Here is an 8685-nt window from a genome sequence, read left to right on the forward strand (position 1 = left end):
TCTTCTTCCATCGTTTCCGGTCATTGGTGAGGTTCTCGCTGTTGTCGTCTTCATGTCCCGCTTCTTTCAGCAGTCTGCGCCATTACTGGATGGTGTTGCCTCGCAAGTTCCCACTGCGTGTCCTCTTCATGTCCCAGGATCCGAGCACGGCTTTCTTCACAATCCTCTCATCCGACAATCTGAGAACGTGGCCCATTCGCTCTAATGCTCTGCACTCGATCTTGATCCTTATCGATTCAATGTTCAGCTGTCTGCGGATCTCGTAGCTGTTGACTCCTTCATTCTGCATCCTTATCAGTGTGTGAGGTTTTCCATTGTTCCACACAAACCTGTAGGCTCTGTCTGCAACGATCTGGGACTTCTGGATGTCGGTCGGTGTCCATGCTCTAACGCTACAGATCCTGGCTCCTCGGTCTTCTCGTTTCCCGATGAGCGTTCCCAGCATTCTAGTCTTCTGGGCGCTGGTTGTTGCAAAAGTGATGGGCTCTTCTTTGCCGTCATGGCATTTCTCTTCAAACTCCATCATTTTCTTCTTGATCACCTCTTTCCCTATGACGAGCTCTTCGGTCCAACCAAGTAGAGAGGTGAGGTCTGCGAACAAAGAGTCCTCCAGGATGAAATTACACTTGTTGCTGCTACGCAATGCTCTGGGCCCTTCTCTCGGTGGGAGGCTGCCTCCTGGTGTCCACCTCCAGGTGAGACCGCACTCTTGGCCTCTCTCCGCCGCCTCCTTTCTCCGTTCTCTTTCCGCTCTTCTTATTGCTTCGGCATGGTATACGTTGAAAAGGATAGGTGATGTTGCGCACCCCTCTCTGAGTCCTCTGGCGGGGGCCCAATCATCGCTGAGACCTTCCTTTCCTTTCACCCGGTATCGCGTTTCTTCATGGAGACCTTTCAGCAGATCGAGCACCTTGTCCGTCATGCCAAATCTGGCTAACATACCCCACAGAAGGGGTTTGTTGGTGCGAGGGTAAGCCTTGGTGATGTCTAGGAGGACAGCCCCTGGCCGGTTCTCGTTGCACTTGTCTGTCATCCCGTACCCTCTTCTTGTTTCTTCTTCCATCCGGATAATGATCTGCGTTGCGTCAGCCGTAGACCTTCCACCACGGAAACCGTTCTGGTTCTCGTCCAGAGCGCCAATGGTTTCTGCCCATGTCCGGAGTCTCGTCGCGAGGATCCGTGCGATCAGTCTGCTTGCCAGTGGTAACAGGCATACTCCACGGTAGTTGCCCAGGTCGTTCTTGGGACCTTTCTTGTGCAGGGGAATGACCCAAACTTCCTTTATTTCTTCTGGCCAGTCCTCCGGTTTCATGTCTATCAACTGCCCAATCATCCTGTGGAGCTCCTGCTTAATTGGTTTGCTGGCCACCTTTACTGCTAGCATCCGAACTCCGTCGTTCCCTGGTGCTCCATCCCTTATCTTGGCCAACTCCGTTTCAAACTCTCTCCACGTGACCACTCTCTCCAGTTCAATGGCCGCTTCCAGTGCTGTCTGGTCGGTGCGCTCGGGGATCTCTTCCAGGGTCTTAACGATCTCGTCTCGTCCTCTTTCGTATCTGTTCTCTGATACTTTCATAAAGTGACTTCAGAACTCTTCGGGGCTGAAGGTTTCGTCCTCAAAGGTGCAGTTGTCTCTGATTCCAATACGCTTCAGCGTCTTGTACAGCGTCCCGATGTCACCTTGGAATTCTGCCTTCCTCGCGTCTTCGACAATTTCCATCCACCACTCTTCTTCCCACCGTTTCTTCGCTTTTTTGTAGTCTTTCCTGACCGTCTTCTGTTCTTCTGTCGCTGTCGGTATGTTGTTGTTCATTTCCTTGGTAAGTCGAGTGATAAGGTTCTGAAAGTTGTCGATCTCTTCCAGGTGAGTATCTAGCCACGGGCTCAAGTTCCGTTTCGCTTTGGAACCACAGGCTAGATTTCCCGCTTTCTCGAACAGCTTCATTGCGTCGTTCCAGTCTTCCACTGAATCCTCCGGGTTCTCGATTTTCTATCGGAATTTCGCTGCCACTTCTGGGATCTTCAGCTTGTCCCAATCCACAGTCCGTCTGCGCTGGACCTTCGTCGAACCGTGGTGGCGCTTCTTCTTGTCTTCCAGATTGCAGGTCAAACTTTTCGCCCGGTGGTCGCTCAGTTTGTTCACTCCCAACGTGCTGACGTTGACGACTCTTCGGCTTCTCTCCTTATTCTTAACCAGAAAGCCGTCTAGCTCGTGCCAGCTTCCGTTCGCCGGGTTCTTCCACGTTCCTCTGTTCTTGTGGTGGAAGAACGAGTTCACCCACGCAAACTGGTTGGCGTGGCACCACTCGATCAGGTCCACTCCTGCAGTATTCGTCTTGCCCAGCCCGAACTTCCCTGCGACTGTGTCTCTGCTCCGTTCTCTGGTGTCCCCCACGCTGGAGTTGAAGTCTCCGCCGATCACCAAGAGGTTCTGGGTTATCAACATATCTTCCAGTTCCTCTCTGTATCTGGCGAAATCGTCCGTCTGGGATGTTGATTGCCTCTAATTTCCCCCCATGGTCGGCTACTCCGTGGGTGAGTTGTTGACGGGTGAAGTATCGCCCGACAGTGTGGCCTAGGCTAAAAACACTGTCGGGCTCCTCTCCCCCCCAGGTTTAAGTTTTGCGATCTGTGAAAATCCACAGGTCCGCGCTTCTCCCCCCGAGCAGGGACCAAACCATTGAGGAGCGTTTGACACCGTGATCTGCCTTAGCAGCGCTTCCTCATCATCGGAGCTGATTACGATCTCTTCCCACGGTTTTAATTGTTCGAAGGATCGCTTCCACTCCCGCTGCTCTTGCAACCTCTTTGCCTGATTTGGTAAGCCTTTCACTTTCGATTCCCTGTTCAAGCAAAAGGAATTGTCCAGTCTCAAGCTCACGTTCTTCGCCAAGTCTTCCTCCAGAATCGATTCTCTTGCTCTGGCATTGTCTCTAGACACCCTACCGACTTTTTTCCAACCTGTCGTGATCGCATTTCGATGGGTTAGCAGAGGTCTCTTGAAAGCTTCCGGTCCTATTTCTGCCAGGAACTGTCGATATTCCTTTTGATATTTCTTCAGATGTGACTTTCTTCACCGTGTACAGCCAAGACGTCAACGTCGCTCGAAACCACGGAAAGAACGTTATGCGGCTCCATACGTGCCTAGACTTCCATTAGTATAGTATGGCAAATACCTTGCATGCAGTCTCAAACAACTCAAGTCTCCTGCTGTAATCTATAGCGTATATTGATTCTGCCGTTGGTGTCTTCAACTACCGATATTTCGTCACATTTTCTTTGATCCATCGCAAAGCCAGCATCGTGCTCACCACCAAGAGTGTCACCTTTTGTCTGTGATCTGGTAATCCGATCGACCGAATCTTTTCCACATCCCATATTAGGCAGAGGTTTGCGTGATCCGGGTACCACACCGTTTGTGCCAGGCAATTGCACGGGCTTCACCATGTGTGATATTGATGCTCCGAAGGTTGCGTTCTCCCGAAGATTCTAGGAGAGGTTCCAGTTCCATCATCCTCTCATGCATCGCATCGTTCTCCTCCAGGTTTGGAGCACTATTCATCAGTTTCCCGATCTTATTTTGTCTCTCGAGGTCTCTCGTGTTCTCTTTTTACAAACCGGGAAGTTCCTCCCCGAGATTTCACTCAAGTCGTCTCTCTGCTCCCTCGGCACCATTCCCCGGATCATTCTCAATAGTCTGTGTGAGTGATGCGACATTCGGGCCAGTCTTACGCACTTGGGCACCGAGAAGGCTTTGTCTATTAACACCCTCTGGCTGGATACCTCCACCATCGCCTTGTGCAGTGGGTAGGGGCTACCACATAGGTTAGCCATCACTGATCCCACTAGGGATTTCGCATTTAATGGCAGACTATAGGCTTCACTTATGGGAAACCCCATCTCCGCCTCAAGGCCAACTTTCCTGCCTCTGATGTGTTTCTGGGTTACTTGCAATACCCCAGGCCATGACTCCACTCTCAACGCAGTCACCAAATGGTGCTCAGAATCCAGCATCTCCAGTGATTGTAGACTACACATTCTTGAGAAGAATCCCAAAGCTGTTGCTACGTTCACGGTGGTATTTGCGTAACACTCAGCCCCTATCTGTACTTCACTCTTCTCCCTTTCTGTGATTAGGTCTTCTTTTTGAAAGGACTGTATCCTGACGCATGATCGTCCATCACAAGTGTGTTCTCCGCTTCCACACGTTAGGTCAAGACAGCTACCCGGTTCCATCTTTTTCACCGATCCTAGCTCACTCGTTGCTTCGCCTGGCTCCTTCATCTGAGGCAAGATCAGCTTGTGCACTATACTCAGTGTTGCTAGGTCCACGTCAATTGTCGGTGCAAGCCTCACTCACTCCGTGACCTCCTCGATTAGGCTTGCGTGGGGATGTGGGCACCAGGAGGGTCTCAGCAACTTCCAAACCACTCCTAAGTTCGTAACCAACATAACGTTTCCACGACCCATTTTCAATTCGACTCTTTTGATTGAGCGCGGCACACTCATCACTTCGGGCATCTTCACGAGAATCAAGCCCAAGCTGGGCTTCTCTCTTTGTGCTGGGTCTATCTCGATTATCTTTTCCGTCCAAAACTTTAATAGCTCTGTCACTTCGTGATTACTGTGAGCGCTCCCGGCCTCTGAATCCAAGAAGGGATTGTATGCTATTCCCATCACTCCAGACATCTCCCTTTTTATTGGGTCTCGATTACTCTCCAGCCGAGGCTAAGTTACGGTGCACATCGTGTCCTTCTTCAAATTTCTTGTTATAGAACCTCCGTATTTCATCTAGCTTTCTATGATTCTCTAGAGACTGCCTGGAGCCATCCTCCGTTTCTATTCCAGTACTCTGGTATACATTTAGAATGACCGCTGAGATTCTTGTTTCCATTGTCTTGCTTTCGATTGCTCTCTGCTGACACGCTTGGATAGTACTGTCCGTCATCTTTTCTCTTTGCCAGATTCAAACCTGAATTATCCCTGGCGACGTGCTGTGTCACTATCTGATAAATATCCAGATTCTTGCCGCCCAGCCTCAAGTTGTCATGTGAGTCAACATCTCTAGCTAGATTCTCACCCGCTGTCCTAAGGAAGGGATTTGCTATCAACAGCAACGCAGATGAGGGTGTCCTCATCGCTTCTTCAAAATAATCCCGTAGTAAGTTCTGCCAAATTCGTTTCAGTTGGTTGCCCCGTTCTAACTTGTTGATCTCGGCCTTTTACTGGGTAGCCCAATTGCGTCGCTTGCGAGAAACTCCGTGATCGAGTTTCTTTAGGCAGTCTTCCAGTTCCTTCATTGTCTCCAGACCCACCCAACACGGCCGAGCTGTGTTCCTCGTCTTACTCTTCTCAAGAAGGTCACTGGTCACTTGTTTCCCGGTAGCCTGATGCTCGCTTGATATCCATTCCCTGCCGCCATCCACCTCCCACATCTGTCCACTATTCGAACCCCTCTTCGTGTTCGTCTTCTGGGGTCTGAAGTCTTCTTCCGTGGCCAAACTTGTGGAAACCTCTTTTTCTACCTCGGCCAACTTCCTTGGTTCGGAGCTACCCTTGTAGGCTGCTGTCTTCCACCGCGCTAGGACCATGGGAGCAGTCTCCCTCGGATTTTTCTCAGAGATTTCGTCCGTCGAAGGACTACTCAACCCCTCTACCTCTCTCTTCCTCTTCCGAGACTTCACACCTCTACCTGGGGGCGTCGCCGCTATCATCACTGATTCGACCTCTTTATCCCGGTCCGTCCCTTCCGACTCTTGCCTCCCCCTTGCTCGAGCCTTAAGGATATTAGTACTTTTAATCATATAACTAGTCCTAAACTTATCCTCCCCTTTAACTTTAATCATTTTATCATCAGTTTTTTGTTTCAGAGTAGAGCTGTCTTTACATTCATCAACCCTGGTCTTCTGTCGCGTCTCCCTCAATTTGACCATCTCGCTCAGTAACTCTTTTCTTGCTTTTTCATCCAGCCCGGTGCCCATCAACACCGTTCTCCGAACTTGACCACCGTGTTCCACAGTTCTTCACTGAAGTTATCTAGCGTGGTCTCACTCTTCGTCTCTTGATTAAATTCACTCAAGAATTCCCGTCAAGCCTTCTCATACAGAGTCTCTAGAAACATGCTCTTGTTCTCCTCAAACGTGTAATTCTTGCTCTTTTCTGTACTCAAGAGTATCATCCCCATGTTGGAAGTTTCGCTTGTCAATGGTAATTCCAGGTCTTTCCGAGGGGATGAGGTCAGAGGTGGCGTGGCCGTGTCCGCCCAATCATCTCCGTTCAGGTCCTGCAGTAGTTCCTGGGCGGTGAAATCCTCCTCAGTTGGTTTCGGCTCAGGCGTATTCCCCACTTCCATTTCCTCTCCTGTTTCACTGAGAGTTTCATCCATGATCTCCGCTTCTGACTCGGCTCGCCTTCTCTCAAGTATCTCTCTAAATCGGTCTTCTACGGGACCACTTCTTTTGTCCTTAGGGGTGCCTACTGATAGGGGTGAGGGTGTCGCTGGGTCTTGCTTCTTGTATTTTGTCAGAGCCACATATAACAAGCCTGCCGCATCCAGCTCTTTCCCTTCTTGTTTCATTTCCACTTGCTCTAATCCGTAAGGCGCCCGAAACTTTCTTGTGGCAAACTTCATCTCGTCTTTCAGTGCGATGTGCCCTTCTTCTACAATCATCCTGCCATCAACCCATACCGGTAACAATTTTTCCAAATTCGCTTGATCGAGAGTTCTCAAGATGTCCCGAACCTCGAATTTTGGAGGCATTGAGCCTCTAATTTTGTTCGCTTGGGTCGTCCACGAGTTTATCTTGATATCACAAGTATGGAAATTGACCGCTGCTGTATACCCAATGAACAAAGGGTCCCAGCCATCGGTGAACTCCTTTTGCTGCTTTTCTACCGTAGCTCTTGCGAACAGGGATGGGACCACCAGGGAGCTATTCATCCTCAGGGTCATTCTCCTGACTGTTGGGAACTCAGGAACGGTGGCGGGCAGGATTTCCTTCTCTATTGTCGCCTCTAGCTCCCTCTTCACCAACTCGAAGCTCAATTTCCACTCGGGGATTCTCAGGATTTCTTGTCCGTCCGCCGCCAGAGGATTCAGATTCCAGAACTTGGGATAAGTCTCAATGGGGCCTTCACGCTTTCCCCCCATCCTGCATTGCAGTTGCCCCCGGAAGTTAAACACTACCAACTCGGGATCTTTCACCTTCCCAAAGAGCACTGTATTACTCATTCGTGCCCTCAGCACCTCTTGTCGACACCAGTTCAATGCCGTCCCATCCAACACGCTTATTACGTGTACCACTGAATTGCGGTATGCCGCCACTAGAGGATCCGGAAAGGCGTAGGTAACCGCTGGTCCGTAAAAACAATTCACAACCTCCTCTAGTCCGCTGATCACTCCCACTGGGTCAGATCTCATTGCCAGACACAGATCGGTCAGCAGTGGGATGACATCATTCGCCTCCCTCCATTCATATCTCGTCTTTGAATTCTTCTCCTCGCCGGTCATGTGTCGGTTTTGCATCAGAAGATACTCCACTAGCAACGTCTTTAGTCCTGCAGCGCACTTTACGAGTAGGTGTCTATGCTTGAGTGCGTCTTTCCCATTGACAGGGGGTCTCCATATTTCTTCAACCGATGAAACGACACCAGTTCGTCATGAGTCAGGAGCACCAGTGTCAGATAACCCGAAGTGTCTCTAACCCCCGACTGAACTTTTACGCTGGACCCATGCTAAACAGGTACTTTGGGTAAACCTAGTATAGGGCCAGCAAGAGGCTTATGGGCCTACTCAACAGATCTTGCACAAAGGCCCCAAAATTGGTCTCTTTCGCATAAAACACTCCAGCCATGTATTTCTTTTCTCAAAGAGGACTCAAGAATTTCAGGATCTCGTGATCTTTCCTCGTCCTCAACTCACCTTTTGCATGCTCCCTCCAGAATCCTCCAATGGTGACCTCGTTCGCTGCCGTGACGAATTTACCCACCGTCATCTCCCTTCTCTCGGCTATCTCCAACTGTCCCTCAGGAAATTCCTAGATCTGCTTTACGAGAGGTGGGGCACTCTCCCTCGTCTTATCCGTAGCATTCTCTAGCCTTGGTGTTAGAAACGGCCATCTGCCTCTCTCTTGTGTTAGCCGATATACCACCGCTTCTAGTTGTTTTTCGGCCGCAGCCACAGTCTTTTTTTTTCGTTACTTGGTCCCCTCGATTTGCTGGTGGAGCTCGTGATGGTCAAGTCCATAACTCGGAACCATAGGCTGGCTGTCAGGTGACTTATTATTGGGTGATCATCCCCTATTACCGGACTGACTTTAGTTGCCCAGCGAGGATCGAGATCTCAAGTAAGAGAACCTCATCCAATACAATGAGGATGTCTGCCAATTCATAGAATCCCCTTAATTCGTGGGACACGTCCGTCCATGGCGCTGCCAGTTCCGACTTCCGAAGTCTCAAATTCGTGGGTTCCAGCTCCCGATTGGGAGCTGCCATCAGAATCCGCCATGCCTTCTTTTCGGCTATTAGGACCAAATGGCATACACAAACTGCAGAGCAGGAGGCATGCTCGCGTACCCAGGGGACGTCGCAAATACCACTTTCGTTTTAGGTCTAAATCCAGAATTGGCAATTTCCTGCACCTCGTTCATCGCGGCAAACAACGTCTGGATGGCCTCCCAGATTTTC

This window comes from Symsagittifera roscoffensis, chromosome 8 (genome assembly GCF_963678635.1).
Source record: "Symsagittifera roscoffensis chromosome 8, txSymRosc1.1, whole genome shotgun sequence".
NCBI classification, from domain to species: Eukaryota; Metazoa; Xenacoelomorpha; order Acoela; family Convolutidae; genus Symsagittifera; species Symsagittifera roscoffensis.